Consider the following 15784-nt stretch of genomic DNA (forward strand, 5'->3'; position numbering starts at 1 on the left):
TCATTTACTGCCATCTGTTCTGCCAGCGGGTCACTGTCAGCGAGATGAAAGCCAACACAGCCTCGGCCGGCGCTCAGTTACTGGAGATGAGCAGCTGACGTCAGGTGTCCGGGCTGGCGCTATGTATAAAATACGTAAACCACAGGTGTCATATCAGTCTTTTTACGGATCCAGCTATCAGGCTTTTTTTCCTCCCACAACAGCTAATAATAACAAAAAAAAAGCCTAAGAAGTAACGATATCAGTATAAAGCAAAAATAAATAATGCATAAAAGAAATCTGATTGGATCGAGCATAAGGATAAGAAGATGGGGATCAAAATGTGTTTAATCTCTTATTTAGAACACGGTGCCAAGTGAGGATTCCAGCGCGGCGCCATATGGAGACCCCACTGATGAAATATACACGATAGCATATGTTTGGTGGACTTACACTTAGGTTCAGTGCTGTTGGGCTGACAACTTGGAAAAAAATAAATTTGATTTTAAGTTGAGCTTGAAAATACATTAACTTTTTTCAATTATTTAACCCCTTCCCCTACAGGACATTTTAGGGTTTTCGGGTGTTTTTTTTCCTCCCCCTTTTTTTTCCAAGAGGCATACATTTTTTTTATTTTTCACGATCAACATAACAGTACGAGGGCTTGTTTTTACGCCAGATGAGTTGCAGTTTTGAATGGTACCATTCATTTTACCGCACAAATATGGTGAAAAATAAAAAATGCAATTCCCAATGGTGGCATTTGGTTTTTGAGTTTTGTTTTTACACGGTTTATCGTGTGGTAAAATTTGCATATACATTTATATATATATAGATATATACAGTGGGTACGGAAAGTATTCAGACTCCTTTAAATTTTTCACTCTTTGTTTCATTGCAGCCATTTTGTAAATTCTAAAAAGTTCATTTTTGTTCTCATTAACCCCTTAAGGACCAGAGCTTTTTCCGCTTTTGCTTTTTCGTTTTTTGCTCCCCTTGTTCCCAGAGCCATAGCGTTTTTATTTTTTGGTCAATATGGCCATGTGAGGGCTTATTTTTTGCGGGACGAGTTGTACTTTTCAACGCCATTATTAGTTTTACCATATCGTGTACGGGAAAACGGGAAAAAAATTTCAAGTGCGGTAAAATTGCAAAAAAAGTGCAATACCACAGTTGTTTTTTATTTATTTTTTTACCACGTTCACTGAATGCTAAAACTGACCTGCCATTCTTATTCTCCAGGTCATTACGAGTTCGTAGACACCAAACATGTATAGCTTCTTTTATATTTAAGTGGTGAAAAAAAATTCCAAAATTTGGTACAAAAAAAAAAAAAAAATATTGCCATTTCCGAGACCTGTAGCGTCTCCATTTTTCGGGATCTGGGGCTGGGTGAGGGCCTATTTTTTGTGCGCCGGGCTGATATTTTTATTGATAACATTTTGGGGTAGATCTGATGTTTTAATCGCCCGTTATTGCATTTTATTGCAATTTTGCGGCGACCAAAAAATGTAATTCTGGCGTTTAGATTTTTTTCTCGTTTCGCCGTTTACTGATCGGATTAATTCTTTTTTTATATTGATAGATCGGGCGATTCTGAACGTGGCGATACCAAATATGTCTATGTAGGTTTTTTTTTATATATTTTATTTTGAATGGGGCGAAAGGGGGGTGATTTAAACTTTTATATATTTTTAATTTTTTTAATATTTTTAAAAACGTTTTTTTTTCACTTGTTGCTTGCTTAAATAGTCTCCATAAGAGACTAGAAGCAGCAACTATCCGATCGGCTCTGCTGCATACAGGGGACGAGCAGATCCCCTGCATGCAGCAGAAATGGTCCTGTGCTATGAGCACCGAACACTAGGTGGCGCTCATAGCGACCAGATCATGACAACCACAGGCGTCTGCTGCAGACCCTGGGTTGTCATGCCCACCCATCGGTGATCCGCGATCACGTGACGGGGTCGCCGATGGGCGGGGCTTATGACGCGCTACCCGGAAACACGCGTTAAATGCCGCTGTCGGAGATTGACATCGGCATTTAACATGTTAACAGCCGCGGGTGGATCGCGATTCCACCCGCAGCTGTTGCGGGCACATGTCAGCTGTAAGAATCAGCTGACATGTGCTCGGTTCAGTGAGGGCTCAGCGCAGCAGCCCTCACTGAACGGGGGGTACGCAAATATGCGTACTAATACGGCATGGGTTGCAAAGGGGTTAAAGTACACTCTGCGTCCCATCTTGACTGAAAAAAAAATGAAATGTAGAAATTTTTGCAAATTTATTAAAAAAGAAAAACTGAAATATCACATTGACATAAGTATTCAGACCCTTTGCTCAGTATTGAGTAGAAGCCCCCTTTTGAGCTGGTACAGCCATGAGTCTTCTTGGGAATGATGCAACAAGTTTTTCCCACCTGGATTTGGGGATCCTCTGCCATTCTTTCTTGCAGATTCTCTTCAGTTCCGTCAGGTTGGATGGTGAATGTTGGTGTACAGCCATTTTCAGGTCTCTCCAGAGATGCTTAATTGGGTTTAGGTCAGGGCACTGGCTGGGCCAGTCAAGAATGGTCACAGAGTTGTTCTGAAGCCACTCCTTTGTTATTTTAGCTGTGTGCTTAGGGTCATTGTCTTGCTGGAAATGAACCTTCGGTCAAGTCTGAGGTCCAGAGCACTCTGGAAGAGGTTTTCATCCAGGATATCTCTGTACTTGGCCGCATTCATGTTTCCTTCAATTGCAACCAGTCATACTGTCCCTGCAGCTGAAAATCACCCCCATAGCATGATGCTGCCACCACCATGTTTCACTGTTGGGATTGTATTGGGCAGGTGATGAGCAATGCCTGGTTTTCAACACACATACCGCTTAGAATTATCTATCTTTGTCTCATCAGACCAGAGAATTTTATTTCTCATAGTCTGGGAGTCCTTCATGTGTTTTTGAGCAAACTCCATGCGGGTTTTCATATGTCTTGCACTGAGGAAAGGCTTCTGTCAGGCCACTCTGCCATAAAGGCCCGACTGGTGGAGGGCTGCAATGATAGTTGACTTTGTGGAACTTTCTCCCATCACCCTACTGCATCTCTGGAGCTCAGCCACAGTGATCTTGGGGTTCTTCTTTACCTCTCTCACCAAGGCTCTTCTCCCACGATTGCTCAGTTTGGCTGGACGGCGAGGTCTAGGAAGACTTCTGGTGGTCCCAAACTTCTTCCATTTAAGGATTATGGAGTCCACTGTGCAGGGCCGGCTCCAGGTTTTTCTGGGCCCCGGGCGAAAGAGTCTCAGTGGGCCCCTTTAACACATACCACGATTCATGATGCAGAGATACGGCGGAGAAATATATATATATATATATTTATATATTAGTACAATGCAAAGATTTCACTTCTTACATTACATGAGTGATATCTATTGTAAATTCCACAATAGCTCAGAAACCGGCGAATCGCTCCACACAGTATACTGGCCCCCATATAAGGCTCCATATGGAATACTGGCCCCCATATAACGCTTCATACGGAATACTGGCCCCCATATAAGGCCCCATACGGAATACTGGCCCCCATATAAGGCTCCATGCGGAATACTGACCCCCATATAAGGCTCCATGCGGAATACTGACCCCCATATAAGGCTCCATGCGGAATACTGGCCCCCATATAAGGCTCCATACGGAATACTGGCCCCCATATAAGGCTCCATACGGAATACTGGCCCCCATATAAGGCTCCATATGGAATACTGGCCCCCATATAAGGCTCCATACGGAATACTGGCCCCCATATAAGGCTCCATACGGAATACTGGCCCCCATATAAGGCTCCATATGGAATACTGGCCCCCATATAAGGCTCCATACTAAATACTGGCCCCCATACGGAATACTGGCCCCCATATAAGGCTCCATACGGAATTCTGGCCTCCATATAAGGCTCCATATGGAATACTGGCCCCCATATAAGGCTCCATACGGAATACTGGCCCCCATATAAGGCTCCATACGGAATACTGGCCCCCATATAATGCTCCATACAGGATACTGGTCCCCTTATAAAGCTCCATACAGGATACTGGCCCCCATATAACGCTCCATACAGGATACTGGCCCCCATATAACGCTCCATACAGGATACGGGTCCCCTTATAATGCTCCATACAGGATACTGGCCCCCATATAATGCTGCATGCAGGCTGTTACCCCCCACATAATGCCCCATACAGGCTGTCCCCCCCTTATAATGCTCCATGCAGGCTGTTACCCCCACATAATGCCCCATACAGGCCCCCCCTTTTAATGCTCCATGCAGGCTGTTACCCCCCACATAATGCCCCATACAGGCTGCCCCCCCATATAATGCCCCATGCAGGCTGTCCCCCCCCACATAATGCCCCATACAGCCCCCCCCCTTTTAATGCTCCATGCAGGCTGTTACCCCCCACATAATGCCCCATACAGGCTGCCCCCCCCTTTATAATGCCCCATGCAGGCTGTTCCCCACCTTATAATGCCCCATGCAGGCTGTCACCCCTCCTCTTTATAATGACCCATGCAGGATGTCCCCCCCCTCTTTATAATGCCCCATGCAGGCTGTTCCCCACCTTATAATGCCCCATGCAGGCTGTCACCCCTCTTTATAATGCCCGATGCAGGATGTCCCCCCCTCTCTTTATAATGCCCCAAGCAGGATGCCCCCCCCTTCTCTTTATACTGCCCCATGCCTCCATACATTAAAAAAAAAAAAAATCAAATACTCACCTCCCTTCTCCTCACCTGCTACCTGCTGCCCGCTGTCCGCTGCTCGGGTCCGAACTCCAGCGTTGTCGGCGTCTTCCCACTTAGCGCTCCCTGTGACGGCTCAGGGGAGGGCGCGGTGTAAAGGCGTCACCGCGCCCTCTGACCTGAGACGTCACAGGGAGCGCAGAGCAGGAAGACAGCTGATCTGCGGAGGCACGGGGAGAGGTAAGTATCCAGCTGCCGGGGCCCTGAGCAAGCGGCGGAGAAGGGCGGGCGCAGACACCGCTCTCCTCCGCCCATAGCCCAGCGGGGTGCGCGACCGCCAGTGGGCCCCTCTGCCTGCTCAGGGCCCCGGCATTTGCCCGTGTGCGCCGGGTGCTGACGCCGGCCCTGCCACTGTGCTCTTAGGAACCTTGAGTAATGCAGAAATTCTTTTGTAACCTTGGCCAGATCTGTGCTTTGCCACAATTCTGTCCCTGAGCTCCTTGGGCAGTTCATTTGAGCTCATGATTCTCATTTGGTCTGACATGCACTGTGAGCTGTGAGGTCTTATATAGACACAGCTTGACTCCAATGAAGGAGTAGAACCAAGAGGTGACTCTTGGTCTTCCTTTCCTGGGGCGGTCCTCATGTGAGCCAGTTTCTTTGTAGCACTTGATGGTTTTTGCAACTGCACTTGGGGACACTTTCAAAGTTTTCCCAATTTTTCGGACTGACTGACCTTCATTTCTTAAAGTAATGATGGCCACTCGTTTTTCTTTACTTAGCTTCTTTTTCTTGCCATAATACAAATTCTAACAGTCTATTCAGTAGGACTATCAGCTGTGTATCCACCAGACTTCTGCACAACACAACTGATGGTCCCAACCCCATTTATAAGGCAAGAAATCCCACTTTTTAAACCTGACAGGGCACACATGTGAAGTGAAAACCATTTCCGGTGACTACCTCTTGAAGCTCATCAAGAGAATGCCAAGAGTGCAAAGCAGTCATCAAAGCAAAAGGTGGCTACTTTGAAGAACCTAGAATATAAGGCATATTTTCAGTTGTTTCACACTTTTTTGTTAAGTATATAATTCCACATGTGTTAATTCATAGTTTTGATGCCTTCAGTGTGAATGCACAATTTTCATAGTCATGAAAATACAGAAAAATCTTTAAATGAGAAGGTGTGTCCACACTTTTGGTCTGTACTGTATATATATATGCACAGCAGGTGAAATAAGTATTGAACAAGTCACAAATTTTCTAAGCAACATTTTTGCGGACTATAAGACGCACTGGATCATAAGACGCATCCCCATTTTGAGGAGGAAAATATGTTTTTTTAATAAAGTGGAGGTGAGTCTTATAGTCTGGTTTTATGGTAGCTTACCGGGGGAGTTGGTTGCAGTGGAGTGAGGTCACAGGAGGCAGGGTCCCTGCTGCAGGAGACCGGCACTGACAGCGGCAGGAGTAGGGCGAACTGCGGGCCCTGGGCTGGGAGGAGGGGGTGTCCCAGCTCTGTGGGTCCTGGGCTGTCAGAAAATGTCGGCATCGAGCGGAGTCCCCGCACTTTCCCATTGATTTCCTTGAGGTGGGCTTCTGGAAAATGGCCGCCGGAGGCAGCACATGTGTAGAGCCAGGACACCCCCTCCTCCCAGCCTGGGGCCCTCAGCATTGCCCCACTCCTTCCACAGCCTGCTTCCTGCAGCAACGACCCTGCCTCGTGTGACCCCGCTTCGCTTTGGTCCTCTCCTAGGTGGCTTCGGTATGATTCCATCTTCACAGGGGTCTACAACTGTTGCTTGATGTAGCCAGTACCGGAGGCGCCTAAGACCACTGTGAAAACGGAAGGGGACAGAGTCACCTACAAGTGGACTAGAAAACTGGGCAAGGAGCTGCACAGAGGGACAGGTGAGTGCCTGGGAAAGTTGAGTATAATTAAAAAAAATTGTTTACTATGCTATGGAGTTTAGTAGATCCAATTCACATAACAAAAAAATGACGATGCAAATCAAATTTCCCAGTCAACAGAATCTTCCGAAGTCGAATTTTCAGAAGATTTTCTCCTCTCTAGTCAGGTACTGGTATGTGGGTATAACTACTACAGCTACACCCCCCCCCCAAAAAAAATGTAACCCATTGTACCCCTTATAGTCTATTTACTTTATAAGCAAATTTACTAATGTATTTCAAACTTCTTTTCCTGCCAAGAACAGTGTAGGTTTTAGAAACCCTCTGGTTTCAATGAAATTGAAAAGTACAAACCTAAATTGCAATATCAGGACTTGTGGCTTTAGCGTAGACTTTCATAACATTCACCATAACCTTTGATAGAACGAAGCGCTCAGTGAATGGCTTCTCTGTGGTTTCTGAATGAAACTCAGTGGAACAAAATGCTAAAAAAAAAAGTACATCCCTGCTTCTTTGGAGATGTTTAACGTGCAAGCAGTATTTGCTTATTTATCTCAGTAATACTTTTCTAACATGTGGGGCGTGGGTGGTGTTATAACATACCCCTACATTTAGGCTAAAAAATAAACACCAAGTGATGATTACAAAAACTTTCACTCTCAAAAAAAAGTTAAAAAAAGTGAAAGTTTCTATGTAAGGGTCCAGTACATCACATCGACAGGCTATGCCACAAATGGCTGATTATTATTTTTCCTTATTTTTCCTTGTGACCTATGAAGCAAGAATGTCATCTAAGGGGGCCCTTTTTCTCATGGCCTATTGACCAGTGAACCTCAAGTTTAAAGGGGTGTTTTATCTTATAATATTATGGCATGTAAGGAGGATAAATAAGGGGTCCGATCTCTGGAATCCCTGTCGATTATATAGAGGAGTTCTGCTGGGTAAGAAACAGCAACAGAGTACCGAATGAATGGAGCTGTGGTCTAGATACCGGCACAGCAGGCGGTCAGGAGCATTGCTGTGCAGGAAAAATTTAAAGGAGCCACAGCACATAACCAGTATTGCTGCTACCATCAATGTAAGGATAAGTGGCGTCCCACAAATAAAGGTAACTATTGGCGGACATTATCTGTCCTCACTCACCTTGTACCTCCTCCACCTGTGCAATTCTGTACCTGTGTCGAGGTCATCTCTGGTGTCTTTTATACTTTTTTTTAGCATGATTCATTTCCTTTTACATATAACGTTGGTACATTTTCTGAATTCCAACCCATTTTTCTTCTTATTTACCTATTTTGGTCCATCTAATATAATTATATACCTGTTGTGCCTGATGTACGTTTACCTGGGTGTGATTTCTTTTTCTGTATACTTTAGTCTCCTCTTTTAATCCCGCTTTGATGATTCGTGCTAAACGCTATTCCTTAATATATATTTGCTCCATATTCATATTTTGTACTTTTTTAATTTAAGGGGTTGTCCACTACTTGGAAAACCCCTTCTCATTCCCCTCATTACAAGTGTATCTATGTAATTCTCATAGGTTGTGATCAAGGTCTATTGATCGAAACGTTGGCCCATTTGCAAAGACCTGCTCATATGAAATGCATATATATTATTTCCTGCAATTGGAAGTGTCATGGTATTTTCTTCACAATAATCAGTAAGTTATAACATATCAAAGTGCCATCACTTCCTAAGGTGAGAAAACTTAATTAAAGGGATTTAAAGAGAACCTTTTATTTTCCATAAATATGTATTTTTTTACCTGGTGTAAATGCCGCTGTTTTGTTTTTCGTTCCTGCGCCACTCCGTTCCTGAGATATGACCCTCTCTTCCCTCTATATAAATCTAGACTATTTAGCCAGCTGGCCGTAGGCCCCAAAATACTCGCTTAGGGAAAAGATAATGAACACTCCCACTTGGTTAAGTAGACTAAATTAACATTCAGGGAAGAGGAGGCCATATCTCAGGAACGGAGAGGCGCAGGAACAAAAGTAAAACATCGCCGGATTCAGGAAAACAGCGGCATTTACACCAGGTAAAAAAAAATAAAATGACATACTTAGTGACAGGTTAACCTTTAAAAATTATTAAGCTAAATAAATTGTACTTTTTACAAGCAGGAGTCTTCCTATAACACTCTAATATCCCCTTCATCCCAGGGGTTAATCAATACATTTTATCTGTTAGGCTCATTCTGAAGAAATGTGTTGAATCACTCTTTTTTAGCGCTGACACATGCGGACCATATTTGGATGGACGAAACCTAAACATTTATGAAATGTGGAATTCTCTCCTCTGATCTTCGAATCCACAGGAACGGCCGGGTTGACGAGATCTTTCACTGTTTGATGTTACTTTGAACAGGATTCTTTAGCATAGATTCAGCAATAAAAGATTCATCAGGCTTTTTCCGTCTGGGCCGGCTGATGAATACATACTCATAAAGGGCACTCTGGGTTACTACTTGTAAATGTGGGTGTTAATTATCCCAAATTTGATATAGTGAAGTTGAAAAAGAATCCTTTGTCTTTTTCCGGAATGAATTTGCTGGGTACAAATTTTGCAAATTCCTTAAATGGGCCCCCACCTGTCATGTGCCATTCATGATATCTCTAGTGTCTTATAAGAAGAGACCTATGGACCTCCTACTACTTTTCAACCTTTGCTCCTAATGACTGATATCTGAAAAAAAACTGTGGTATAGTTTCTTGTCATCGCTTTCCCCATTGAGTGTACTATTACACAGCGTAATAATAGACTTGCCAAAAGTGTCTAACATATAGAATAAAATATTATACTATATAGTAAGCCAGACAAATATCAGTTCCATAGCGGTGACTAAATAACAATGTGCTGCCACCACCACAAAAAATAATTGATGCTCACCTGTCCTCACTTTAGTACTGAGTGTTGTGTCCTTGTTCTATTCTGACCGGTTCTCTCTGTTGCTTTGTACGTCAGGCGTGCCACTATTATGTCACACTTTTAAGCCTTGTAAACCTAAATGCCACCTGAATATTCAGGTAGTAGGTGTCCAATCCACTAGTGCTTTTAAAGTCTCTGAAAAACCCAACTCTGCTATAAAGCTGGGTACCATGCATCAGACTCTATGACAAAACCAGCTCAGCTCAAACACTAGTTAACTCTCCTATATCGCTGTGCCACTTCTACTTTGGACTCTGCAACAAATCCAGCTCTGTTCCACTGAGCCTCATAGCAAACACATCTTTGCTTCTCCAGTTGCCATTGTTCTTGTCTTGCCATCATTACTCCAACTGATACACTCATCTGCACCAATGCAAGCTGTCCATGCTGTATTAGAAATGCTCTCCTATGCTAAGGGTTTGGAAGATTCACCTCACCAGATGAGACCGAACAAAAATATACAGTACAATGTCTAAAGTCGAGCATGCACAGTGGCTGATCACTCCACTGTGGGAATATTTGCATGATCGATCTGAGTTTTAACACTCCAGATTTAGCAGATCAAACTCTTGACACATATTTGGTAGACCGCCTTCTGCCATTGGAAGCTTGATATTTACAAACACTGGTTGGCTCAAAGGAGCCATTTTGTAGTGGCCAAAGTAATTTGGTAACTTTTAGACTTTATTGATAACAATGTAAGATTAGATTTTGGGGAAGCCACAAGTCTTGTCTAATAGACCATGTAAGAATCCCTTATTGACACATGCCATAAGATTGCACAGGTCATGAACTTTAAAGGATATCTGTAAAGTTGTTGACATTCTAAACCCATGGCTGTCAGAAGTTTACATCTGATAGCAGACAATGCAACCAGCATATTAAGAGGTATACAAGGCACCAATTTTTCCAAAGCCTCTTCAGCATGAGGTGAGCGGCATGCTGCAACTTTACTGGCTGATCTTCCAGATGTGTTTTCCACCACCTGCAGGGCATAATGCCTGTATATCAAAAGGAACATCAAGTATAGGTTTCAGAATGGTGTTAAAATGTATACATGGCAATCACAGACTACTCTTTAATTCAATTTTATTTTTTTGCTATAACAATCTGAATATTATAAAAATGTGGCACCTGACGAGATCTGCATTTGCTGGAAAACAGGACTAGTCAATCATATATTATATGATCAGAAGGTTCATTGAAATTACATTCTCTCTTATGCATTCAGTCTAGTGCAACTCTCAGTCATTCTATCAATCATTGCTCGACAGGCAGTTCTATACCGTGTTGCCTCTTTCAGTTCACCAATGGTCATTCCCATGTTGCTCTTGATGGTGCCGATCAAGCGGATTATTGGCCATCCTCTTCTTCTTCTGCCACTGACCAATCCAAGCATGATGTCTTTGTCCAACAACTAATTCCTCATAATATGGCCAAAATAAGCAAATTTTTGTTTGGTTATCTTAGCTTCTAGCAGCAGTATTGGCTTGACTTGGACCAAGATGTCTTTGTTGGTGATCCTCACTGCCCATGGACTCCGTAAAAGTCTCCTCCAGCACCAAAGATTCAGAAGCGTCAATTATCTTCCTTTCAAACATCTTGAGTGTCAGACCTTGTTTATGCCAACCAATACATCCTGTCCAAGTGCTATGTGTCATTTTACTTGAGGTGTGTAGTGGCCATCGCAGTAAATCTTGGAGCCAAGGAATATGAAATCATTGGCCAATTTGATCTCCTCGTTGTCTACCTTTAGATTGATGTTAGCCGTTTGTGCTGTTGTCAAAATTTACCAACCATCAAATTATCCAAGAAATGCAGTAATTCAGTGTCAAAATATTAGGTTTGCTAGATTACTTCATTTCCTGGATAATTTGATGGTTGATAAATCTTACGTTGGGTGGTCAGCAGGGTCTATTACTCTTATGAATCTCAAGTATAAGAAGTTGTCATTCCAACGTCAATGTTCATGAACTTTTAAAATGTTCATCAGCTTACCCATTGGTCTTAAACAATAGAACTGATCCCCTAGTATATTTGTTCCTATACTCTGCCATCGCATCTGTACCCATGGCCCGGCTAGATGTCATGGAACACCATCTTGATTCTCTACAATGCTCTCAGGTAATATAGGCATGTATAAAAAATACCCACCACCAAACCATTGATCTAGTCCTATCACTCCCTCTTTGTTTTTGAAGTCATCTGGTAGGAAAATTCATTAGTAGGTCTGTTCTGACCAAAGGTGTATTATAAAGTTCTTAATACTTAAGTGTAAAAGTTCTAACTGGGTCAATCACTTAGCTGGAAATGACTACCATCATTTATGATTACATCACATTGTATAGGGTCTACAAGATGGAAGGACCTAAACGGAGAGTAGATCCAGCTATGATAGCTATCTGTGCACCCCCTTGACATCATTGAATGGGATGTTGACATAGTGGAGAAAAAGTAGTCACTCTCCAGCACTGGTGTCTGATGGGGTCCAAAGGACCTTGTGTCCTATAAGGAGACACCAGTATTATGAATGGCAATTGGTAGATGAGAGTTATCCTGTACCACATTTTACATTGCGGGCCCTGGTGCTTTCATTTTTGCCTCAGGATAAATATATACATTTTTATGTCTCCACCACTGAAAGTATTGACATGAAAAGCCTCATACAGTTCTGTTTTCATCACTGCTGTTCAGTCCCCTTGTAAAACACTGGAACGTGTAACTTTTAGGAATACAAGTAAAATATTCTTAGAGAGGGAAAAGAATTCCATTCCAATTTTCTAAGATAATGCGCAGTCCATGTTTTTGACTGGAGAATTCCCTCTGGGATTCATCAAAAAGGGTTATTTTTTTCAACTTTTTTTTTCTATGAATTGTCAAAAACAGTTAAGTGTGTAATGATCTGCCAAGTAGAGGTAATAAGACAGAATTGGTGTTACCGTCTTTTAGTGGCAGTGTGAAGAATACACAAAAAAAAGGTGAATTTATTCATTTTTTCAATAATTTTTTAATAAATAAAACCATGAATGTTTTTTTTTTTGCCTACAGCTGGCCCTTTACAGGGGAATGAGCACTGCAGTCAATGTACCAAATCAACTTAACACCAAACTATGTGTGTACCTGGAAGGAAGGCTATGGGGGTCAGGCTACCATTCATTATGCCACCCACACCATAATCCTGGGAGTAGGACCAGTGTGAGGTTCCCTCGTGAAGACCTCTTCATAGCATTGCCCACGTGGTCTTCAGATGGAGACCAGAGGTTGGAATGGTGAAATGATGGCTGGAATGGAGGTTTATCCTCTTTAGTGTTCCGCTTTTATCTTAGATGCAATAATGGCAACACATTTTACGAAACATATCAATTTATTCAGTATCAAGTATGAGCACCAAATATACACACTTACATGCATTGGCATGCTATTAACAAGAAATGGCCTTACCACTAGTTCCACCACCAAATCAGTGTAACGCTGAGCTGTTTATATGTCTGGAATTAAGACTAGAGGGGTCCAGCCATCATACATTATGCCACACCACACCATAATCTTGGGAGTAGATCCTGAGTGCTGCTTCCTCATGAAGGCCTCTTCATGGCATTGCAAACATAGTAGCATCAGTATTCGAAGAATTGCGCATAGTGATCCATTACATACTAGAAGTAAGTTAGACATCACATACCAAGTCTAAGGTGTCAAACAGTGTCTACACAAACTATCTGAAAACATTTGCATAACATGGTAGTATGAGCCTGATGTCCAGCTATAGGTGCTCCATTGACCTCATGCCACCGCTTGCAAGGGCTATTATGGTGTAGAGCAAGATGACAATGGAGTCTGAAATAGAGTTTCATCCTCTTCACCAAGTCCTGCTTTTGTCTTGTATGCAGAGATATCTGGAAAATTTTTCTGGAGACCACGTGGACAAAGCCATGATGAGGCTTTCAAAAGGGAATGTCAATCAAGTCCTATTCCTGGGATTATGGTGTGGGGTGGCATAATCTATGGTAGACAGACCCCTCTAGTCTTCATTCCAGGTACACAAACAGTTCAGGGTTACAATGATTTGGTTGTAGAACCAGTGGCATGGCCATTTCTCAATGATAGCAGCCAAGGCATGTAATTGCATGTATTTCTGCGTGAGACGCTCATACTTGATACAGAATAAATTTGATATTTTGAAAAATTTGTCGCCATTATTGCATCTAAGATCAAAAGCACAACTCATCACTAAGTGGGATAGACCTCCATTCCAGCCTTCATTTCTCCATTCCATCCTCTGGTCTCCATCTGGAGACCATGTGGGCAATTCATGAAGATGTCTTCACACTGGAATTTCTGCACGTGGTGCTCATATTTGATACTGAATAAGTGCAGGTGTTCTGAAACATTTGTTTCCATTTTTGCATCATTTTCATATCAGCAACATATCTATCCATCCTGCCATTTCCATAATTTCACCATTTTTCCTTCTTGGTGTTACAATATCAATGTTCAGATGTGTAGTGTTAGAGAATAATGTTTCACTGATGTACTGTATAATTGGTGATTATTTGACCGCTTTTTTTTGGGAGCCATATATGGTTTTCTTAATATAATCTATTGGATAATTTATGTGTCTTTCGAGAAAGGCCAAGCAATATCTATGAAGTGAAAGGGGCAATCTTCCACACCACCTCTCCATTTTAGTGATCCCAGCAGTTGTGCCCCCTACAATCACATATTTATGGCTTAGCCTAGGGAAATATTATACATGTTAAAAATGGGGAAAAGCCATTTTAAACCCTGTGTTTGCCTATAATTTATATAGTTGGTTACATGGATATGTCATTTCATTAAAGCAACCCTTGAAGTGAAGATTTTCATGCAAGTCCTTCTTTCATGCCTGACGGTGTATTTGTGGGAGCTCAGCTTACATTACTGGAGAAATATATAAAACAATCTTAAATCTGGACGAAAGCGACTCCGAATTCTTTGAATTTTGCAAAACAGAACAGTCGACTTTGATCTCGCTTGTCAAAATCAGGTAATGTAAGCACAGAGCTGATTCCTAGCCGGTCGGCCGGTGTCATATTCCTCATCGCATCTCGACATACAAACAGCAGAACACTAAAAATGTCAAGAATATTTATTGGATTTTGGAAGATTAGACGACAACTAAACCCCTAAAAGATGTGCAGTACAAAAATGGTGTAGAGAAAAATGCAATAAAGCATTCCACACCTTCCCTTAATGTCAATATATTTTCTCTCTCATTAGCACCTCTCTGATCTAGAATAAATTTACGCTGATGTTGACTCATACTTTTCGATCTGCTCAGACCAAACTAGTAAGGGGAACTTGGAGCCCTCAATTTTTACAATAAGCCACTTTTCTACACCAAAGTAACCTCCTACGATGAACCAAAGTAACCTCCCATGAGGAATTGATTTGCCCTCGTCTTCTATGTGTGACTGGTAGTCCGAGTTATATTTATTTATTCCACATATTTTACATATTCCACATTTGCTGACTGGGAGAAAACTAGAAAATACAGCAATTCAAGGGGAGAAGCAGATGTTGCTTATGTTTAAATTCGGTTTACCAGTACTGCAAGGCAAAAGGGCTAACAATTAAGCCACCATGCTGCCATGTTGAATCACTATCCTTTTAATATGAGACCTGCTTTAGTTATTCTAGACCCAGGTCAGGTTTACTCTATCAGCTAAGTATTTATTCCCTTCACTTTCCTGTAATTTCTATGCCATGCCTTTTCATTTCCCTACAAAACCAATAGTTCCAGACATTTATCGTTAGCTCTCTAGCTCTGTAGAGCATGCCTGTTGGCCGTCCAGTATACTGAAAGCTGTTTTGTCTATCCATAAGAATTATACATCTTGTATCCTGCATTTTTCATTACTTTCCCCTCCGCAAGCTCCATCTCTATGTTTCTATGTTGTCTCTGAGCTAGTGAGTGGAGACTACACTGCGTGCATAATTATTCGGCAATTTGTATTTTTGACCATTAAAGTTATTTTTGAACATCTACTGAGCTGTCGGTCAAGCCAAAAGGTTAATAAACCTGAATATTTAGCAAAGTATAGGTGAGGTTTTGTCTTTCTTAGGAGAATATCTATGTGTGCAGAACAATTGGGCAACTGTTAGTTTATAGAATTATTATTCAACTAAATGAAAAACCTAAATATTCTCATCTCAATTGTGCATTTTAATTTGTCAAAGTGACAATAATAACCATTCTGACCAA

Source organism: Phyllobates terribilis, unplaced genomic scaffold (genome assembly GCF_046119375.1).
Source record: "Phyllobates terribilis strain yellow unplaced genomic scaffold, ASM4611937v1 Scaffold_1__5_contigs__length_1240528914, whole genome shotgun sequence".
Taxonomy (NCBI): Eukaryota; Metazoa; Chordata; class Amphibia; order Anura; family Dendrobatidae; genus Phyllobates; species Phyllobates terribilis.